At 37.2% G+C, this 24170-nt stretch overlaps 1 pseudogene; it reads right to left on the bottom strand.

The window, feature by feature from the left end:
• Positions 1–16358: 16358 nt before the first annotated feature.
• LOC129490654 (tubulin alpha-1B chain-like) lies at positions 16359–17697 on the bottom strand (annotated as a pseudogene).
• Positions 17698–24170: the final 6473 nt, after the last annotated feature.

Raw genomic sequence — 24170 nt, 5'->3', positions numbered from 1 at the left:
ACCACAACGTATGAGCTGATATTTTCAGAGTGTGGGGAAAGTCTAGAGAAAGATTTCTCTCACTCACTGATTTTCAGGCTCCAATATTTTAACTGGATATAACCAGTCTTGCATCCATATTTGGAATTAGGTATGAGAGATTCATGCTTTGTTGTTGGGAGGGAAGGAATGTCTATGAAGGCAAAACAAAAAAAGTATCACCAAGGGGGAGGGCTCAAAGTGGAGAACTAAGAAAAGCAGACAACATCTGCTGCTCTAGTTGTTAACTGCTGGTCGGTATCCAGTGTCTATTCGGTCTTCCATCTTAGCAGAACTCCAATTTACTGATGTTTCCACACTTCCTCTATGTGGCTCAGAGAATTTCAGTTTTGGATTTTGATCCATCTATAGGTTTTTGAAATTTCCACTGATTATAAGACTTACCTAAAAACTTGCTGAATACATAGGTGAACAGATTTTTATTTTGAAATTCTAATCCACAAACTATGTCTAAGTTTGGGTCTCAGAAATCTGTGTTTCTACCAAACACTGCAAATCTCTCCTTTCATTAGGGAAGTTGTAATAAATACTGATGTAGGCTCATTGGTGTGTGGCAAACCATAGCAGCTTGTATCAGTCCAAGAGTGGGCTAGTGACTTAAATTGGTCCAAGGTGATAGATGTCAAGGTCTTGCAGTTCAGGGTTTTTGAGAGAGGATTTTCTTCCTACTGTTTTTCCTGAACGAAGACACGTACGGCCCCAGTTATTGGTGTCAGCCATTTCATGAAAGTGAGGAGAATTAGCCTTAGGATGAAGAAAGTGTGTGTTTCTGAGAGCAGAAAAAGAAAATGAATCAGGAATCTTAATAACAAAATGAGCCATCAATCAACTAAATCCAATGCCTGCACTGCCCCTGGACTTTTATTATGTGGCAAGTGGTTTTCTTATTTGTTAAGCAAGTTTTATTTCCTGTTCTTTGCTGTTAGAAGCTTTCTAATTTCGCCTAATTGTGATTTTTTTCCCCAATTTTCTGCTATTATTAAGTAAAATTATGCTAAGCTATTAGTCTACACCATTTCTCTTTGATAATAAATTTGGAATCCAGGAAGGAACAATCAATTTTTTGCAATTATGTGACGGATACCACTTCAGGATCAGTATCTTCAACTCTTATGTCTTTGGTATTAATGACTATGAAAAAAATAAATTATTGGTTAATAAATATGTAGAAGTATGCATATTTGAAAGTAAATTCAGTAAACAAAACTGTCTAAACGCTAGGGTATTCAACATTCTAGTCTATAGTTGTAAAGATGAGAATTAATTTTCACATGGAAAAATCAAATGAAATATTTTATTAAAATATTCACACATATGTGTGATGCTCATTTTAGCTGTGGGATAGGCTTCCGGGCAAAGCGTCTGTTGGCTCTGGGTGGGATGGGTGTCACATTTCCTGCAGATATCCAGTTGAATTTGGGTGCTTACATGCTACTGCTAGGCAGAGCTTGTTGTGTCCTTCCTTTTAAATGTTGTTTTGTATCCAGTAGTTTACACATAAGACTGGTAAGTTTCTCCAGAAGTAAAAAGGGACTGGAAACTCAACCTCCCTCCCCATAAGTTTTATATATAAATATACATTTGCTGGATGAGAGTGGTAGCTGTTTACATATTGCAAGAAAGACAATAGAGTTTCTAAATAAGGAGTCTGAACCTATGTGAAGATTTGGAGGCAAAGCCTAAGGTTTGGAAAGGAATTGTGGTTCCCTATTCCGTGTAAAACTGGCACCAGGACTAAATTTAGTCAGCCTGACTGCAAGAATGCACCTTAGGGGAAATGCATGGACAGGCATGCACAAGTGTGCGTGCCTGTGTGTCTTCATGCTTTTGCATCCACAGGTAACCTATAACACTTTGAGGCCTGTGCAGCTTAGTGAAGGACACTCTTTGAGCATAGCAGAGGAAAGGCTCCACAGGTATCCTCAGTTGTTAGCTAGAGCTGAACTATTCTCCCTGCAATTATCATTAAGGCAATTGTTTTGGAGCCCAACCTCAGGGAGTTTAACGAAATTTCTACTCTACCAATGAGTACTAAGGGTGACCAGAAATGATTTATAGGTTGGAGTCTCAGAAACAGTAACAAATTGAAACTGTAAAAACATATTGGAATTTCTGCTAGTCAAACAGGATGAGAGAAAAATAAGATTTTGAAGGACTAATGTAAATATCTTATTGCTATTACAATAAATAAGATAAAACCCAGGACATGCTAATTATGCTTACAGGACAAGGTGGCATATATGAACTGCCTGCGTAGAACTTTCCCCCAATTCAACTTTCCCCCAACTCAGTCCTGAAAACTTGCCCCAGGAGCTAATAGAATGTTAGATGCAGACTGGCAAGCAAAGATTCACTCACCAGAGTTATAGAGCGTAGGATTTCAGGTGTGAGGAAAATAGGATTGGCAGGTGAGCTAAGCAAGCAGAAGTAGTACTTCCCTCCCTGATCCCTGAACTAGAGAAAAGAGAAAGTTGCTAAAAACAATTACAAGAAGCATATGAACCAGGCGTCCTTTCATAACTTCTTCCCTAACCCCACAAATAGCACTGGAATACAGAGGAACACAAAAAAATTTCCCCTGTAATTTGGGGAATTTCAATGCAACTTTGACATTTTTGAGGGTGGCTTTTGTGCACAGAAAATATAACTTGGAGGCTTCTTTATCTTTTAAAATTATTACTTATTGATATTTCAAATTAAGTCCTAGTTCTTCCTAAACTTTGAAGTTCAAATTAAAAATCTTATTTTATTTATATGTTTATTAGTAGCTCAAATTTTAACATCACTCTTAAGAGAGATTTTACAATTTGTTTAAATTCTCTATTTTTTTTTTCGGGGAGGGGACTGAGTCTCACTCTGTTGCCCACACTGGAGTGCAGTGGTGCGATCTCGGCTCACTGCAACCTTGGCCTCCTGGGTTCAAGCGATTCTTGTGCCTCAGCCACCTGAGTAGCTGGGATTACAGGAATGCACCAGCACATCAGGCTAATTTTTGTACTTTGGGTAGAAAGGGGGTTCTGCCATGTTGGCCAGACTGGTCTTGAACTCCTGGCCTCAAGTGATCTGCCTGCCTCGGCCTCCCAAAGCCCTTAGATTACAGGATTGAACCACCATGCTGGGCCATAAATTCTCTTAAGCATTTTAAACAGCATTTACAAATTTAGCATATTTAATTTTCTCTTCAAGTAGTTTGTCCAACAAGTAAATTTTCTCAAAGTACCAAAATATATCTGGTAAATCTAATGAATTGAACTTAGTAATTAATTATAATAATGTTTAAATCTCTTAAACACTCTCAACTGTTTTCACATGTGGTTGAACATTCTTATCCTTTTCAACTTAAAACTGTAAGTCTAAATCAATAATTCAGATATATAAATTAAAACATAAGGCTGATCTTTTAAGTGTTCTAATATTCTAAATTATCTTAAATATTAACAGCAATTAAAACAATAAATATAAAAAGATTATTCCAAAAGCTAACATAAAATATCTCTATTATCAGTGTTATTTTCATTTCCATTTCTAGTTTTTATTTCTCAAAACCTGGTCTCATAACTTGCAGTATCAACATCACCTGGGAAATTGTTAGAAATACAAATTCTCAGTCCCCACCCCAGGCCTCCAGAAACAGAAACTCAGGATGGGGCCCAGCAATTTGTGTTTTAATAAGACCTACAGATGATTCTGATGATGCTTTAGTCTAATAACTATTGCATGTTTAATTCTAAAGCACTTCAAGGGTAAGGCATTAGTGACATAAAAATAAACGCTCCTACGCATTTGCGGTTGCCTTCTCAAACAGCTTTGGGGTTAAATGCTCAACTGGCTGGAGTTGCATATTAATGTGAGATTTCCGGCCAGGCAGGAAATTTGGGGCATTAGACATCTCAGGTGATCTTTCTTGTGATAATATTTAGGGACCTCATGTAAAATAGTCTGATTCCCAAACATAGTTATTGCATAGCTCACATCTGCTAGACTCAAATCATATATAACTTATTAACCAAATCTAAGTCTGCAGCTCTCACCTGAGCAGCATCACTACTTGATTAGATTTAGTTAACTTGTTTCTTGGCTGATCCTAGTCTGATTCTTTTTATGTACTTTCTTCCCTGGCAGAGCTACAATTTTTATAGGTTCATAAATGATGTCAACTTTAATTTTTATGTAATATCCACTTTGATTCTGTCTATCTCTAAAGTTGTGTCTTTCTGGACTCAGCATAAACATCATGCTAATAGCAGGAAGATTCAACATTAAGGGGTAGGGGTAGCCTTGTGTGCCACTTTTACCTAACATTTAAAGTGGGGTCTTGCTGTGGTTACTCATACCACAGGAACAGAAGGGGCACTAGCAGTAGAGCTGGTGTCATAGCATCCAAATGCATGATTTACAGTAAAAAATGAGAATGGTAACCCCCAGAGTAGTGCAACAAAGCAGCTCTACATCTGAGCGGGAGTGGATAGGAGACTTCAAATTTCCCTTCGCTCCTAGTGAGTCCCCAATGGGTGTTAGAATTAGCTGAGAAAGCAACTATAGAATATAGGTTACCAGAAGAAGGTGACAATGTTACAGAAGCAGAGGGGTGGACCATGAACTGTGGGATTAGAAAGAGACTATGGCTCATCTCAGGGTTCCAGGCCAGGATGCTGATTTCTGGTTCCCAACAGAGGAAGAGTGGAGGGGTTGCTTTCATACTGAGTAACACCTGTGCAGAAGAGCTGACAAGATGAGATACATCTGGAGAAAACGACCAGCATATGATCAAGCTACACCACCACCAAGTTGCAGGAAATAAAACAAGAAAAAATAAGCAAAACCCATGAAGAAGTATAGAAGGAAGGAAGACAATAAGGGAGGGAAGAAGGAATGAGGGAGAAAATAAATAGTCCTATAACCTTCAATAGAGACTTTCTTACTTTGGCAATCAAAAAGGACCCTGGCTCACTGGCTTGCTCCCACAACGAACACTGAAATGATTCTACACGATTGTGCCTTGCCCAGCCAATTTACTCACAGAGCCCAGAGCCCACAGTTGGTGTTTTTTTGTTGTTGTTTTTTGTTTTTGTTTTTGTTTTTTTAACTAAGGGTGGGCCTTTTGCAAAAAAGGTGAAGACAAATGCTAGGGAAACTCATACTGATTTGCTAAACTAATTAGCCTATTGTGATGGTTAATATTGAGTCTTAACTTGATTGGGTTGAAGGATGCAAAGTACTGTTCCTGGGTGTGTCTATGAGGGTGTTGCCAAAGGAGCTTAACATTTGAGTCAGTGGACTCAGTGAGTCAGAGGCAGATGCAACCTTAATCTGGGTGGGCACCATCCCCTTGGCTGCCAGTGCAGCTAGAAACAGCAGGCAGAAGAAGGTGGAGTGAGCAGACTTGCTGAGTTTTCCGGCCTTCATCTTTCTCCCGTGCTGGATATTTCCTGCCCTCAAACACCAGACTCCAAGTTCTTCGGCTTTTGGGCTCTTGGACTTACACTAGTGGTTTACTAGGGGCCCTTGGGCTTTTCGGCCACAGATTGAAGGCTGCATTGTCCATTGCCTGCTTCCCTACTTTTGAGGTGTTGGGACTCCGACTGAACCACTGCTGGCTTCCTTGCTTCTCAGCTTTCAGACAGCCTATCATGGGACGTCACTTTGTGATCACGTGAGTCAATTCTCCTTAATAAACTCCTTTCCTATATATACCCTTATATGTATATATATGCTGGTAGTTCTGTCCCTCTAGAGAGCCCTGACTAATACAGATTTTGGTACCCCAGATCATAAAATATCTGGAAAAAGCTAACAGCCTGAAAAAGAAAGACTAATAAAGCAACCACAACAGATGCAAAGAAAACACGAAAAGTAAAAGAGAATTTTTAAAAATTAGTAAATTTAGAGAAATTTAAGAAGACACTGTTCATAATCCCAAGAATCAATGCCATGAAAATTAGGTAATCAGAGGGCAAGAAGAATACTGAAAGCTACAGACATAATTACTGAAATAAAATGTGAGAAAGGCTAAACTATGACATAAATAGAACTGAAGAGTATTAATGATCAGAAAGAAAGAGTTAAGGAAATTTCCCAGGATATTGATGTAAAAAGAACAAAAATGCTAAAGTATAATTAAGAATAAAAATGGAAAAAGCAAACAATAGAAAAACATTTTCTTGAACTGAACACACACACACATTCAGATGTGAAGGTCATACAGTGTGCCAAGAAAAATGCTCCAGACCTGGTTATATCTTGGTAAAAGTTGTGAACTTGAAGGAGAAAGAAAAAATATCTTAGAAGTTTCTAGGAGAGAGTGAAAGATTGTTTACAAAATTCAGAATCAAACCAGTGTCAGCCTTATATACAGATTAGAATACTAGGAAACAAAGTAGGGCAAAGTCTTCAAAGTCCTAAATGAAAATGCTTTGTTGTTGTTGAGACAGGGTGTCACCTGTCTCAACAACATATATAGATATATATAGATATAGATCCATATAGACATATATAGATCTATATAGACATATATAGATCTATATAGACATATAGACATATATAGATCTATATAGACATATATAGATCTATATAGACATATAGACATATATAGATCTATATAGACATATATAGACATATATAGACATATATAGATCTATAGATCTATATAGATATCTATCTATCGATCTATATATATATATATATATATATAGAGAGAGAGAGAGAGAGAGAGAGGAAAGAGAGGAGAGAGTCCAGGCTGGAGTGCAATGGCATGATCACTGCAAACTCTGTTTAATCATCTCAAACCATCCTCTCACCTCCCTGAGTAGTTGGGACTGCCGGCACTCACCACCAGGCCCAGTTAATTTTTGTAGAGATGAAGTTTCGCCATGTTGCCCAGGCTGGTCTCAAACTCCTGAGCTCAAGCCATTTGCCCTCTTCAGCCTCCCAGAGTGCTGGTATTACAAGCGTGAGCCACTGTGCATGGCCTACATATATATATTTTTTCTAAACTGAAGAGTAATACATTCAAACAGTCATATAGTAAATTCATTCATTAATTCATCAAGTACTTATTGAATACCTGTTCCATGCCCGGCACTGGATTCAGTATAGGGGATCCAATAGGGAGATGTGGCCCTGCCCACAAGAAGTTTAGAATACATTTCAGTGAATTAGGAATCTGACATGGGAAACTCAGGGTACTGTGGGACCACACAGGAATGGTGCCTGACCCAGGCTTGATGACAGATAGAAGAGGCAACTAATTTCTTTAGGAAATGACTCAGATAAAATCGGGAGTAGGCGGTGGGGGAAGATGTATGCATGAGAATGTATGCATGATACTGAGAGAGACCATGTGCTTTGAAAGAACTGAAACACTTCAGGTGGGTTGGAGTATAAAGTTCACTGGGGTAGTAGCATGAGATGAAACTGGAGGGGCAAGCAGGTGCTGGATCATGCTGGGTCATCTGACTGATGCTGGAGCAATAGTAGTAGCCCTTGAAAGCTTCTTATGAAGGAAGGAAGGATGGTGTGATAGGTTTGCATATTAGAACATTAACTCAGGTTCTGCATAAGCATGGTAGAAATGCTTTTGCCTCTCCAAAACCAATAAAATTTTGCTATAAAGAATTCATCCAATTGTGATGGTTAATACTGAATGTCAACTTGATTGGACTGAAAGATGCAAAGTATTGATCCTTGGTGTGTCTGTGAGGGTGTTGCCAAAGGAGATTAACATTTGAGTCAGTGGGCTAGGGAAGGCAGACCCACCCTTAATCTGGTGGGCACAATCTAATCAGCTGCCAGCAAATATAAAGCAGGCAGGAAAAAGTGAAAAGGTGAGGCTGGCCTAGCCTCCCAGCCTACATCTTTCTCCTGTGCTGGATGGTTTCTGCCCTGGAACATCCATCGGTATCCAAGTTCTTCAGTTTTGAGACTCAGACTGGCTCTGCTTGCTCCTCAAGCTTGCAGACAGCCTATTGTGAGACCTGTATCTATCTATATTTATACTATTATTTTTGTCCCTCTAGGGAACCCTGTTTAATACACCAATGTAGCTTGGGTTTGAAAAAAAAGCTTAGGTTTTGTAATTTGGGGTTCAAATCTCACCTCCGTCACTTACTAGCTGTGTGATTCAAATATGTCTCTTAGCCTCTTTGAGGCTCAGTTTCTGTCTTGTTAAAAGAAAAACATGAAAACACTTTTATCTTCTCTTCAGGGCTTTTGTGGCATCATAAGTGATAATTTAATATGCTGACTGTATGTGGACTGTTTTGTTCCGAGAAGCAGCAGCTCATCTCAAAATAGATGAAGTCAAAGAGAGGGAATTGTAAGAGTGCACTGGCATGTCTCTCAGAAGCCAGTGGCAAGACTGAAGCTTGGTCTCAGGAACAACTGAATCAGGAATTTGAAAACTGTCAAGATCCTGTTTCTCTCCTCTACACACTGGCTTTCTTCTTATTCCCTAAAGACTGAGTGTTTGTTTTTTTGGCCATCCAAAAGCTTGGGGCTGTCATTTGTTTTGTTCAAAGAACACCTAGGCTGAATTGTAATTTCTTGGTTTCATTTCCGAATTTCTAGGAAGAGACTCTTCTTTGCTCTCTGGTGTTTGTTCTGCACCCAATTAACTGTGGCAGTGGGTGAGTGTTTGCACTCAGATGGGCTGGAGATATTTCTCAGGAGAGCAATACTTTCTCAAAAGGAGACATAACAGGGCCTAAGTGGAAATCACATGGCCCACACAAATTAGGATAATTTAAGAATGATTCTATAAAAAATGACTAATTATAAAAATGTAGGTAAATTATAGGAAAACCATGAGGGATTATACACAAACCTAGGGCTAGCAGCATCTATAGACTGTTAAGGATGAGGCGAGGGAGAATTTACCAGAGCCCAAAAGGGGAGAGTTGGAAAGATCAGGCTGTCTTGAGAGGAGTAGTGACCTTCTGTTTAAGGACACAGGCAACCCAAGGGAGGGAACTGGGAAATATACATCCTGATCCCATACTTTCCTTCCCATATCCTATCTGACCTCTCCATTGGCCAAAACTCCCCAAGGGCACAGGATTGTATTGATACTATCTATACAGGTCAGCTTCCTTGGGCAGACTGCGGAGTGGACATGGTGGAGAGTGCACTGGGGTACAAGCAAAGGTAAGTGGACACTTACTACTGGGTCTGTCCTGCAGCTCCCTGAGCCAAACACCCTTGCCTTGCACCCCAGTGCACTCATACAGCTCCCCACGATGGAGAAGCTGTATGTTTATCCTTAAGCGTCATACAACTACATCCATATCCATATCCATATTTCCTATTTAACATTGACTAATTTCATCCATTGATTTCTAGACAATAAATTCCTTTCTTGTTGTTGTTTTTAGGAATGAGTGATGTAGGTGTCAGTTATGTAACTGCCATTGTTCTGTTGAGTCCATGTAAAATAGATCCTAATTCTTTCCGATCCCTAGTATTCAAAATATCAATAGATAGACTTGTTGAAAAATTGGGTAGGCAAGATTTGTCTTTAAAGACAAGTACATTAAGACAAATGTTTGTAGAAAAAGGTCATTTTTCTGGGCAATTTTATTATATTTGGCTGATATAACTGATATGTAAGTGCTTAGTATTGTATTCAGTCTCAGTATAGACATTTTTTAGAATCCCAATCTCTCATAATTTAGCATCTAAGCGTTACCTACAATTGATTCAGAATGTATAAAAGTATAAACTTTATTGTATGTGTGGAAAATCTCTATACATCCTATGACTATTCTAAAAGTAATGAATTCATAAGGGAGAATGGAAGAAAAAATGCCAGAAAACTTTAAAGTGATTTATCTTTTGGAATAAGCTTTATGAGAAATTTTAACAACCTTATTTCTTTGTTTTATTTAAAAATGATGGCCAGGCTCAGTGGCTCACACCTGTAATCCCAGCACTTTGGGAGTCTGAGGCGGGCAGATCACGAGGTCAGGAGTTCAAGACCAGCCTGCCCAACATGGTGAACCCCTGTCTCTACTAAAAAATACAAAAACTAGCTGGAAGTGGTAGTGTGCATCTGTAATCCCAGCTACCCAGTAGGCCGAGGCAGGAGAATTGCTTGAAGCTGGGAGGTGGAGGTTGCGGTGAGCCAAGATCATGCCATTGCACTCCAGCCTGGGTGACAGAGGGAGACTCTGTCACAAAAAAACAAACAAACAAACAAAAAAGTTACAGTGTCCTTTTAAATTAGATTTGATGAAATGGTGAGCATCTGTGTTAGAAACACAGGATAAAAAGATTTTTTTTTTTTTTTGGTAATTGATCTATACAGCTGCCACAAAACTGAAAGGTGAAGTCATGACAAGACCCACTAAATGAAATGCATGCAAGTCATTCAAAATGAAAACTATCATTAGCTAATGGTCCTAGGACCTGATTTGTATACAAAGGAATGGAACCATATATGCAAAGGTACTAAAATGAGACTTTAACAAGTAAGAGATTAAAATATTACAATCTAATCACTAGGTTTTACAGCTTAAAAAAATATTCTTATCAGTTTTTCCACTTTGCCCTAGGAGTCCTTCTTAACTCTAAGAATATACTCCTGTTCTCAAGTTTTGACTCTGTTTATACCGTTGAAAGGTTACAATGTGGTGTTTTCCTCAGACCAACTGTTTATATTTACAAATAAAAGTCTATTTTAAAAATGTTTCAGACCAATCAGGGAGCAGAACTCTGGTAAGAAGAGTGTTCTACTTGGGAACAAGGAGGGCGTTTTAAGGACGTCATCTACTATAATTGCTTTGCTCTCCCAGGTAGTAGGAATTACAGAATTTTATAAAAATCACTGACATGGTATTACTTATTATTTAGTCTTGGTTTCTTAATATGTCAATCTGGCCTTCCCATAAGAGTAGCTACATATTAAAAAAAGAGAAAAGACTAAGATCCAGAAGATGTCAGAAAGACTGCTGGCTTTTTAATATCTTCAAAAGCCACACATAGTCTTGTATGTTGACATGGGCCCTGCAAGGCCAGGGCAGAAGAGTATGACTCCACCATGTAAAGGATGCCAATTGGTGGAGCCATGGTAGCTGGATTTGGGAGGCTGACTAGTTCACAACCTCTGATAAACTGTCATCCAAGCCTGAACCAGGGTCACCTAGGAGAGCCAGGGGTAAATGCATTTTAGGTGGCCTAACTCCTTGTGTTGCAGCAAAGAAAGCAATTATGAAAATAGTCTGCATTCATTGGAATGAAACCTTTAATTCTGAGGGTTACTCATGGACTACTCTGTTAAACCTTACTTGATACCATATAAGTCTGTATAAAAGTATGAGTACATGGTCAGTTTTATCATGTAAATCAAATATAATGCATTTATAAAATTAAAACTGAATTTTCAAATTTTTGAACAACACACAATGATATGAAACAATGTTCACCATATGAAATTGAATTACAAAAGCAAGAAGTGAAATAATACAGAGTGTAAGATCTCAGTTTTGCTAAAATGGACTTTAAAATTTACTGTAAACTAAATACACAAAAATAGAAACCTTTCTGTGCTGATAACTGTTTCTGCTGTGAGAATAGGGAAAACTCTCTCTATTTTTCTTCTATTTCTATGTCTATTGTCATTGTAAGCTATTTTTAAAATGAACAGAAATTATTTCTATAATCAGAAAAGAATTAAGTAAATGTTGTTTACAAGATGAAGTGAAAAGAAAAAAGTTCTGCCATAGCAGCAGGCACAACCCATTTAAAAGTGTTTAATCATTCTAGGTATTTGTTTAAAGAAGTTTCCTATAAATAAACAGGCGTACCACTAAATCTACTGAAATTAGGCCCTGTATTAGAGTAAGTATATGAATGTTGTTAGTAATTACAGTGGCACAAAAGCAGCCCTCTGGTTTTGTGGTTTATGATTCATAATCATTTATTTTTTTACTCAGTATTAAGAAATATGCTGAAAATTATTATTGTCTTAAGAAAAAGAAAATGTACTTGTGTAATCTTTGAAAAAGGCAATGTCCAAAGCCATGTGACTGCTTCTGTTTTATGAGAGAAACCCATAGTGTCTCATAGGTCTCTTCCAGACACACTGGAATGGTGCCAGTGTAAGAACATTAACAAAGAACAAGCACTGAGCCAAATAATTTAATTATCATTTGTTGACTTCTTCCATCTAAACTACATGAATCTTTATCCCAATGACACAAAGGCATCATTTCACTAAAGCTGATGAATAACTGCTTACATATTTTCCCAGTGAATACTTAAATTTTGTCTTGTTCATTTGCATGGTTTTTATTGTTTTGGTTTGTTCTTGTTCTTTCATATGTTAAAGGCATTCAACTTTTGTCTATCAAAGTTGTGGCAAATATTGTCTTAGACTGCTGATTACCATTCTGTTTATGGTATTTTTTGTAAAATACAGAAGTTAGTTTTTTAGAGGGTTATATCTATTGGTGTTTTTCTTTGTGAATTCTACTGATTATATTAGTTGATTCAACAAATATTTATTACATACTATGTGCCAGATACTCCTCTATGTGATATGATACAACAGTGATCCAAAATGTCAAATACTTTTGCCCTCATGGAGCTTGCACTGTTACAGAAGGAGATAGACAATTAACAATTAAAGTACATCCCATTTTTGTAGCACCTGAATCCTGAATCAGTTGTGGGCTGTCTTTAAGAAAAAGAATACAGGACCTTGGAAACCATGGAAGTGAAGGGCTTCTGAGCATATCACATGGGAAGGAGTGATATGGAGACAAAGCGGAGGAGAAAGATAGGAAGTGCCAGGTCAGAAGTAGGGATCACAAATTTTTCAGAGAAGCCACACTGAGAATGTCAAATTTGAAAAAAGACTGAGAGGAGGCACAGAAGCACACAAAGAGGATATCTGGGGAAGAGCAGGGTAGAAGAAGAAAAGAGGCAGTGCTAAATCACTATAGGCAGAGAATGCCAGTAATGTTCCAGGAATGAAAAGGAGGTGGGTAGGGCTGAAACAGAGAAAGCCAGATAAAAATAATAGAAGATGAGTCATAGAGGCACCAAATGAAATTATGGGAGATGGGGAGCAGATGATGTAGGGCCTTGCAGGCCCAGTCAATTTTCTTGGTTTTCTCTCTCTCAGAGTGAGAGGAGGTCACTAGAGGTGAAATGATTTAACTTACGCTTTCACTTAGATTGATAGGTTAAGAATAAAATGTAGGGAGAAAGAATGCAAATAGGGAGATGGATAAGGAGGATATTGCCATAATCCAGGCAAGAAATCATGGTGGATTGGATGAGTCTGCCTGGGGGATGTGAGGAAATATAATTTGTTTTTGAATATGTCTTGAAGATGGAACCATCAGGATTTTCTGGTAAAATGGATGTAGGTTGTAAAAAAGGAGAGTCTATGGGTTTTGTTCTAAGTAAATATGGAACTTCAAGTTTATTGAAATGAGAAATTCTTTTAGAGAATAAGCTTTTGGATACAAGACAAATGAGAAGTTCCACTTGGAGTGTATTGAATTTGAGATGTCCATTGGATATATGAAGTAAGATTGTCACACATGCAGTTGGAGCTCAGTAGAAAAGTCCAGGATGAATATATACCTTTGAACATCATCAGCATATACTTGGAACTTATAAGCCATAATATCAGATATGAGTCATATAAATCACTGTAACAGTTAACACGAGGAATAAGCATAGAAATGGGAAGAAACAATCGGAAGATAGAGTCCTTGAAGGATGCTAATGTTTAGGTTAGAAAGATGTGGGAGAACCAGCAAGAGAGAATGTGGTAGGCAGAATAATGGCCTTCTAAAGTTGCTCACATCCCAGCCTTTCAAAACCTGTTAATATATTTTGGAGAGATTGTCCTGGAGTATCCAGGTGGACCCAATGTAATCAGAATACTGCTCATAAGAGGGAGGCAGGAGGATCAGAACCAAAGACAGAGATGTGATGACAGAAGCAGAGGTCAGTGAGGTAATATGATTGCTAGAAGGGAGGCACAAGCCAAGGAATTCAAGTAGCCTCTAGAAACTGCAAAAGACAAGGAAACAAATTCTCCCCTAGCACCTCCAGAATGTTTGCCACCTTGATATTAGCTCAGTCAAACTCCTTTTGGAGTTTTGACCTCCAGAACTGTAAGATAAATCTGTGTTGCTTTAAACCACTAAGTTTGTTGTAATTTGCCAAGGGAGGGATAGGAAGTAAATGCAGAGACTGAGAAAGGAGTAGTTAGTGAAGTAAACAGATAGATAAGAGAGCGTCATGTCCTGGGGGCCAAATGAGGAAGTGTTTCAAGAAGGAAATAGAATAATGGTCATTTGATAAACTATGTCAAATGCTGCTTATAGGTCACGTAAGATAAAGCCTGAGAAATGAACATTGTTTTTAGCAACATGGAGGTCATGGAAGACCTTGACAAGAGAAGATTTGGTAGATGGACTATAGAGAAAGCCAAATCAGAATTGGCTTCGAGAGAGTGGAGGGTAGCCGGGCATGGTGGTGCATGCCTGTAGTTCCAGCTACTCAGGGGGCTGAGGTGGGAGGATGGTTTGACCCCAGGAGGCAGAGATTACAGTGTGCCAAGATCACACCACTGCACTCCAGCCTGGGTGATAGAGCCAGACCTTGTCTGAAAGAGTAAATAAATAAATAAAGTAAAATAAGGGAGAGTGGAAGGAAAGAACTGGAGAAAGAATTGCTGTGGAGTAGTGACTGCTATGTGCTTCCTGTTTTTCCCATTTTTGAATGAGAGTCTCTTATCTCCACACCATTGATTAAAAAGAAACAACTATTAATTCATACAATGACTTGGATGGTGTATTAGTCCATTCTCACATTGCTATGAAGAAATACCCAAGACTGGGTAATTTTTGAAGGAAAGAGGTTTAATTGACTCACAGTTCCTCAGGGCTGGGGAGGCCTTAGGAAACTTACAATCATGGTGGAAGAGAAAGCAAACATACCCTTCTTCACATGGTGGCAACAAGAAGTGCCGAGCAAAAAGGGAAAAAGCCCCTTATAAAACCATTAGATCTTGTGAGAACTCAATCACTATCATGAGAACAGATGAGGGAAACTGTCCATGATTCAATTATCTCCACCTGGTCCCTCCCATGACATGTGGGGATTATGGGAACTTCAAGATGAGATTTGGATGGGAACACAGACAAGCCATATCAGATGTTCTCAAGGGATTTATACTGACTGAAAAAGGCCAATCTCAAAAATCATATCTCCTCCGTGATTCCACTTATTTAACATTCAAAAAATGGCAAAATGATAGAGACAAACAACAGGTGAATGTTTTTTAGGGATTAGGGAGGGAAGTAGACAAGGAAAGGGTGTGAACAATGAAAGGAATCCTTGTGATGGAACTGTTTTGTATTGACTATTGTTGTAGTTACACAAATTTACATGTGATAAAGCTTCATGGACCTGAATACACACACACACACACGTACACACACTACATGAATGCATGTAAAACTAGTGTAAATGGAATTAAGGTCAACAGTTTATATCATTGTCAATTTCTGGTTGTAATATTGTACTTTAGTTATGCTATCACTGGGGGAAACTGAGTGAAAATTAGTTTCATGTGAATATACAATTATCTCAAAAAGTTAAAAAAAAGGTAGAAATACATCTAAAGTAAATTGACTAAATTTGCAAGTTAAATGGCAAGACTTCTCAAAGTGGATTTTTAAAAAGTAGTCCATCTGTATATAGTTTACAACAGACTTACCTAAAACATAAAGACACAAAATTATGAATGTGAAGAAATGGAAAATTATATTTGATGCAAATATAAGCAAAGAAAGATGATGTTACTTCTTATAATAATGTTTAAGAAATGTATTTTGAAGCCAAAGCATTACTGGGAAAAAAGCAGGTTACAGAAAAATAATAAAAGGAGCAATTCAGCAGTCTGCATATATATTTAGTACATGTAAAGACTGTAAAGAGCAGGCACACAGGACATTATGAATGTTTTTAATACCACTGGACCTTATGCTTAAAAATGGTTAAGATGGTAATTTTATGCTATATGTATTTTTACCACAATAAAAAGAGAAATTATAAGGTTGATACATTAGAAATCTGTACTCAAGAATTAAAGCGTTTTCATTTTTGAAACATGTATGAAACTATTAAGAAAAACATATTTTGGCATAAAATGAGTCACACAGATCATGCTTCTGCTGATAATTCAAAAAAATTTAAAAGAAGAAAAAATATAGCAAATATAATCTCCATATATACAGAAATTTTATTTTATTTTATTTTATTTACTTCAAGCCTTTAATTTGAGACACGATGGAAAAATCTTGTAGGCACACATGGAAAAGTCATGATTACCGCTGAGTGAAAACAATCTAACTGGAAAGCTTTAATGCCTGTCAGCTAATGTCAAAGCTGAAATTCTGGAAGTATGACATGCTGCAAGGCTGAAAGGAGTGGAAAATTAGTGTTCCCCTTCTTTTTTTCAACAGAATCCACACCAACCTCCTCATAATCTTTTTCAAGGGCAGCCATGTCCTCAGAGGCCTCAGAAAATGCTTCTTCTCCCATCCCCTCACCCATTTCCCAGAAAACAAAGGAACAGTTGCATAACTCAAGTCAAACTTGTGGCCCAGGCAAACCCAGGCCTCAGCAATGGCTATGGTGTTGCTCAGCATGCATGCAGCTCTCTTTACGTTGGCCAGATTTCCAGCAGGTACCACAGTGGGAAGCTGGCAATTAATGCCAACTTTGAGGCCAATGAAACACCAATCCACAAACTGGATAGTGCATTTAGTCTTGTTAGTGGAATAGCAGTAAGTATTGACGTATTTGAGAACCACATTACCACAGTGTAATAGGCAGTAAGCCATGTATTTACCATAGTGAGAGTCACATTTCACCATCTGGTTGCCTGGCTCAGAGTGAGCACTGGTGACTTCTGCTATGCATGGTAGTCTTACCCAGCAGAGATGACAGGGCATATGTGACCAAAGAGAAGAGGATGCAGGAAGAGGGTACCAGGTCAGTCTGCAATTCTGTCAGACTCCATGAAATCTGAGAGAAGCAGTGATGGGGAACATAATCTGGCTAAGAAAGCAGTTAAGATTAGGGTAGTTTCGGTGCTCAGTATTGGGGTTTCTACAACAGATGCCATAGATGGCCTCATTGTCTACCATGAAGTTGCAATCAAAGTGCTGCAGGGTGGTGCTGGTGGTGGAATGGAGTTGTAGAGCTCAACCACAGCTGTGGAAACCTGCAGGGCTGGATAAATGGAGAACTTCAGTTTAGACTTTGTGGCATAATCAACAGAGAGAAGTGAACCCAGAACCAGTTTCTCCACCAAGGCTGTGGAAAACCGAGAAGGCCTGAAGACCTGTGCACTGGTGAACCAGCTTGCGAATTTGGTCCAAGATGAGGCCAATGATCTTGCCAATGTTGTGATGCCCGCAGGCATAGTTATGGGCAGCATCTTCCTGGTCTGTGATGAGCTGCTCAGGGTGGAAGAGCTGGTGGTAGGTGCCAGTGCAAACTTCATCAGTGACTGTGGGTTCCAGGTTTATAAACACTGCCCTGGACACAAACTTGCCTGCTCACTGAAGAGGCGTAGAATCAATCATCTCCTTACCCAATGGTCTTGTCACTTGGCATTGGGCTATCGAGCTGGATGCTGTGTTCCAGGTAGTAGAGCTACCAGCAGGCATTGCCAATCTGGACACCAGCCTCGCCAATGTGGATAAAGATGCACTCACACGTAGTGGCTACAGGTTAGAAAAGCAAAAGTCAGAAGACACTAGGTCTCTGTTACCATCCCTGACATGTTAAGAGTCAAATAGGTAACACACTGTATTTGGAAATTGTTTTTTTTTTAAAAAAGGCATAAATAACTCATGAAACACTTTAAGAAGAAATGATAATGGAAATTAGAAAATATTTCTATCTGAATGATAATGTAAATGCTATAAATCAAAATGTGTGGGATTTGGCTAAAATCACAATTATAAGGCAAAAGCCTTAATTGCATATATTAGGAAAGAAGAAAAACTAAAAATCAGCACAACTTCCAGTTTACACAGGCAGAAAAAGAATAATGAAGTCACCCAAAGAAAGTAGAAAGAAGGAAAAAAGTAAACATGAGAATAGAAGATTTTTAAATAGAAAATAACCCATAGCTACCCCATCAGGGGCTGGAGGGAGGAGGAAATGGAGACATTCTGTTCAAGGGGTACATGGTTTATTTACAAAAGATGAATAACTTCTAGAGGACTGCTGTACAATTGTACTTAACAATACTGCATTGTACACTTAAAAATTTGTCATGAGAGTAAATCTTAGGCTAAGTGTTCTTATCACAATAAAAAAATACAGAAACAGGCCAGGCACGATGGCTCACGCTTGTAATCCCAGCACTTTGGGAGGTCGAGGCAGGCAGATCACGAGGTCAGGAGATCGAGACCATCTTGGCTAACACGGTAAAACCCCATGTCTGCTAAAAATACAAAAAATTAGCCAGGCGTGGTGGCAGGTGCCTGTAATCCCAGCTACTCAGGAGGCTGAGGCAGAAGAATGGCGTGAACCCGGGAGGTGGAGCTTGCAGTGAGCCGAGATCGCGCCACTGCACTCCAGCCTGGGCAACAGAGCAAGACTCCGTCTCAAAAAAAAAAAAAAAACAGAAACAGTAGAGTAAAAAGTGCTCAAAGTTAATTCTTTTAAATAAACTAATACAATAGACAAATCACTGGCAGATTAATAAGAGAGAGAGGCTTTAATGAAAACTAGACCACACAATCATAAAATAACATTTTGCCAATTATTTTGAAAATATGTATTTTTTTTAGAAAAAGATATACTTTACAGAATAGATTCAAGAATAAATAAAAGTCTGAGTAATCCTATTAAAATAAATGAAACTAAATCAGTAGTCAACAATTTAAGCATTGGTGGAAAACACAACAACAAAAACGGCAATAACAAAGCAGAACCAACAGTGACTGAAACAAGCAAAAAATATGTGTTCTAAATCTATTTACAAGAGAAGTTCAATAAGCAAGGGTTTCATAGTGTCCATTTGATTCACACTGTTCTAAAGTAAAAGAAAAAGTAAGACAGCTCCTCAACAATTTTATATTTTGGTAAACTATACTTGGATAAAATCTGTCAGGGATATTAGTGAAAGAAAATTTCAGATCATTATCTTTTATAAAAATGGATATAAAAATAATAGCTTAAATATTACCGCATATAACAAAGAAAAACATGCACATTTAAATCATGACAAAGAATGATGAATTTTTTTCTTAAGAATGCAAGCATAACAATGTTAAAACGTGATAAATTAACATGTAATTTATCACAATAAGAAATTAACAATTTTTAAAACATATGTTTATTTCAATACATGCAGTAAAATCATTCAATAAACTCAGGACTCCTTTACAGTATAAACTCTTAACAAATAGGGGTAAGGGACCCTATTTAATATGATAAAAAGTTAGCTACCAAATATTACTTTAACCAAGATACTTTATAATAAAATATTAAAAACATGCCTTTAAATCGAGAACAAGGCCTCAGTGCCTTCTTCTATTCATCATTGTATTGGAGTTCCTGCTAAATGAAAAAGGTATGCAAAATAAATTTGCAAGGATTAGAAAAATATAAAACTATCATCATTTGTAAAGATTATGATTATGTATATGAAAGTCCAAGAGAAGTTACAGAGAATGGTTATTTAAAAATTAAAGAAATTCATATATACAAATAGCAAACAAAAATATAATTTCAAAATATAGCAATCACAGAAGCAATGAGAGTACTAGAAATAGATGTAACTCCACAGAGGGAAGATTTTAATTAGAAAGTCATAAACCTTTATTGAAAGTTATAAAAGACCTAATTAAATGTAGAGATATATTACTTACATATAAGACTTACTATAACAAATATATGAGTTCTTCCTCCTATTTATACTTTCAAAAAAACCCAAGATTTTATCACTTTTATGGAACATGATAAACTCATCTTAAAACTTATGTTAGACTATAAAGTGCCTAAAATGGTTGAAACTTTTCAAAAAACAAAAATGATAATGGTCTAGTCATTCAAAATATATTATGAAACTATAGTAAATAAAAGTTTAACTGAAAAAGTAATAGAAAAATCCATTTACTGAACAGATTGAGCCATGTATATGTGGGTCCTACCCATGTATATATGGGTTCTACCCACATACATGGCTCAATCTGTTCAGTAAATGGTTCTGGGGCAATTGGCCATACATTCAGAAATAACTAAGATCAAATATATCCCTACTTTTATAAAACACACATTTTTCTAATTGCATTAGAGGCATGAAATGAAAAGCAAAACTAGAAGATGTTTAGGAGAAAAAAAGATAATATTTAAAAAAATTTGCTGTGCCTATATTTCTTAAGCAAATTACCCTGAAAAGGGTGAAAAATCAATCTGGATATACAGAAGATATTTGCAGTTCAGAAAACCAAAATTCATTCGTGTATGGAATATGCAAATAATTTCTTCCAATCAAGAAAGAGAGAACCTAGTTATTGAAAATGTTTAGCAAAAGATAATTGATAGAAGAGAGCATAAACTGCAAATTAACATTAGGAAGAATGTTATATTCCATTAAGGATATACAAACTAAAACTGCAATAAAGTAACATTTTATATCCATCAGATTGGCAAAAATAATGTCTGATAAATCCAAATGTTGGGAAACCAGGTCTCCTATTATCTGTGGTAGCTTAAGTTTGTAGAGATATTTGAATAGAAATTTGGTAGAGTAGTTTGGAAGAATTTGTCATACATATTTTTTTTTATTTTTTTTTTAATTATACTTTAGGTTTTAGGGTACATGTGCACAATGTGCAGGTTTGTTACATATGTATCCATGTGCCATGTTGTTTTGCTGCACCCATTAACTTGTCATTTAGCATTAGGTATATCTCCTAATGCTGTCCCTCCCCCTTCCCCCTACTCCACAACAGTCCCCGGAGTGTGATGTTCCCCTTCCTGTGTCCATGAGTTCTCATTGTTCAATTCCCACCTATGAGTGAGAACATGCAGTGTTTGGTTTTTTGTCCTTGCAATAGTTTACTGAGAATGATGGTTTCCAGCTTCATCCATGTCCCTACAAAGGACATGAACTCATCATTTTTTATGGCTGCATAGTATTCCATGGTGTATATGTGCCACATTTTCTTAATCCAGTCTATCGTTGTTGGACATTTGGGTTGGTTCCAAGTCTTTGCTATTGTGAACAGTGCCGCAATAAACATACGTGTGCATGTGTCTTTATAGCAGCATGATTTATAGTCCTTTGGGTATATACCCAGTAATGGGATGGCTGGGTCAAATGGTATTTCTAGTTCTAGATCCCTGAGGAATCGCCACACTGACTTCCACAATGGTTGAACTAGTTTACAGTCCCACCAACAGTGTAAAATTGTTCCTATTTCTCCACATCCTCTCCAGCACCTGTTGTTTCCTGACTTTTTAATGATGGCCATTCTAACTGGTGTGAGATGGTATCTCACTGTGGTTTTGATTTGCATTTCTCTGATGGCCAGTGATGATGAGCAGTTTTTCATGTGTTTTTTGGCTGCATAAATATCTTCTTTTGAGAAGTGTCTGTTCATGTCCTTCACCCACTTTTTGATGGGGTTGTTTGTTTTTTTCTTGTAAATTTGTTTGAGTTCATTGTAGATTCTGGATATTAGCCCTTTGTCAGATGAGTAGGTTGCAAAAATTTTCTCCCGTTTTGTAGGTTGCCTGTTTACTCTGATGGTAGTTTCCTTTGCTGTGCAGAAGCTCTTCAGTTTAATTAGATCCCATTTGTCAATTTTGGCTTTTGTTGCCATTGCTTTTGGTGTTTTAGACATGAAGTCCTTGCCCACGCCTATGTCCTGAATGGTATTGCCTAGGTTTTCTTGTAGGATTTTAATGGTTTTAGGTCTAACATGTAAGTCTTTAATCCATCTTGAATTAATTTTTGTATAAGGTGTAAGGAAGGGATCCAGTTTCAGCTTTCTACATATGGCTAGCCAGTTTTCCCAGCACCATTTATTAAATAGGGAATCCTTTCCCCATTGCTTGTTTTTGTCAGGTTTGTCAAAGATCAGATAGTTTTAGATATGCGGCATCATTTCTGACGGCTCTGTTCTGTTCCATTGATCTATGTCTCTGTTGTGGTACCAGTACCATGCTGTTCTGGGTACTGTAGGCTTGTAGTATAGTTTGAAGTCAGGTAGCGTGATGCCTCCAGCTTTGTTCTTTTGGCTTAGGATTGACTTGGTGATGCGGGCTCTTTTTTGGTTCCATATGAACTTTAAAGTAGTTTTTTCCAATTCTGTGAAGAAAGTCATTGGTAGCTTGATGGGGATGGCATTGAATCTATAAATTACCTTGGGCAGTATGGCCATTTTCACGATATTGATTCTTCCAACCCATGAGCATGGAATGTTCTTCCATTTGTTTGTATCCTCTTTTATTTCATTGAGCAGTGGTTTGTAGTTCTCCTTGAAGAGGTCTTTCACATCCCTTGTAAGTTGGATTCCTAGGTATTTTATTCTCTTTGAAGCAATTGTGAATGGGAGTTCACTCATGATTTGGCTCTCTGTTTGTCTGTGATTGGTGTACAAGAATGCTTGTGATTTTTGTACATTGATTTTGTATCCTGAGACTTTGCTGAAGTTGCTAATCAGCTTAAGGAGATTTTGGGCTGAGACAGTGGGGTTTTCTAGATATACGATCATGTCATCTGCAAACAGGGACAATTTGACCTCCTCTTTTCCTAATTGAATACCCTTTATTTCCTTCTCCTGCCTGATTGCCCTGGTCAGAACTTCCAGCACTTTGTTGAATAGGAGCGGTGAGAGAGGGCATCCCTGTCTTGTGCCAGTTTTCAAAGGGGATTTGTCATACATATTAAAACTTGTAGCTGCATTTCCAGAAGTCTTTCATAAACTCCTGCATATGTGCACAAGAAAACACAGAAAGGTGTGCTAATTTCAGCACTGTTTGTAAAAGCAAACACATTGTAAATAGCCTAAGAGTTGAAAACAACCTAGGTAAGAGAATGGATAACAAACCATTGTTTATTCACTAGAAAAAATATCAGACAAAAGTGAAAAATAAAAATGAATAAATTATATCTACCTACATCAACAGGTATAATTCTCAAAAACATACAATGTTGACTAAAGCAAAATGACACTAGAATACTTATCATTTGATACCATTTATGTAAAATTTTTTACATGAAAATAATATTATATATTGCAGTGGATATATTTACGTTTACTAAAAGTACAAAAACACCATAGGTGAATGGAAACACAAACTAAAGAATAGTGTTTATAAGGTGTGAGTGGGAAAGAAGAGGTAGGAGCAGGAAGGGCTTTTGTCTTGGTTGTAGATTTTTTGAAAAAATAGAGAAAATTGAGCCAAATATAGAAAAATATTAATATCTCTTAGGCATCAGTGGGGCCTATAGTTTTCAGTTATTCCTTTGTTTGCAATATTTTATTATCAAAAATTATAACAAGAATACATAAAATATTGTGACTGCTTTAACATTCAGGTTCAATAGGATCACTGAAAACTACATATGAAAACCAAATTATTTGGTTTCAGTGTATGTGTGAAATGCATTTGGATTTGGTGTCATTGATATACTGCATTTAGGAAGAAATAAATTCAATACACAGGAAACTGATAAATGTATGATTTTTATAGAAATATTAAAATATTTACTTAAGAAATCTTGTTCTCCCATTTCCTTCCCTGCTACTCAAATAGAGAAACATGTATTTGAAATCACATATTAAGTCTTTGAGAAAATGATACGAAGCACAGATACCATCTCTGTGTAAGTTTTCAGTAATGCTACACATGTAAAAAGTAAATAGTTATTCTTGAAAATAAAGTCAACTTAATATGCCTGATAAATACTGCCCTATGCCATGGTCTAAAAATTTTTATTATTTAAAATGTTACAAAGGCATGATGAACAATTATAATCAATATTTCTCATATTACATTCCATTTGAGTTTAGTAATATGAGATTAGCATCTTCTTCTTGAGTCTTTCTGCTTTAAAATCTCATTTTCCTTCAGCA

Source organism: Symphalangus syndactylus, chromosome 9 (genome assembly GCF_028878055.3).
Source record: "Symphalangus syndactylus isolate Jambi chromosome 9, NHGRI_mSymSyn1-v2.1_pri, whole genome shotgun sequence".
In the NCBI taxonomy this organism is placed as follows: domain Eukaryota; kingdom Metazoa; phylum Chordata; class Mammalia; order Primates; family Hylobatidae; genus Symphalangus; species Symphalangus syndactylus.
The sequence above is the reverse complement of the archived record's forward strand: the minus strand, read 5'-3'. Positions and strand labels throughout refer to the sequence as shown.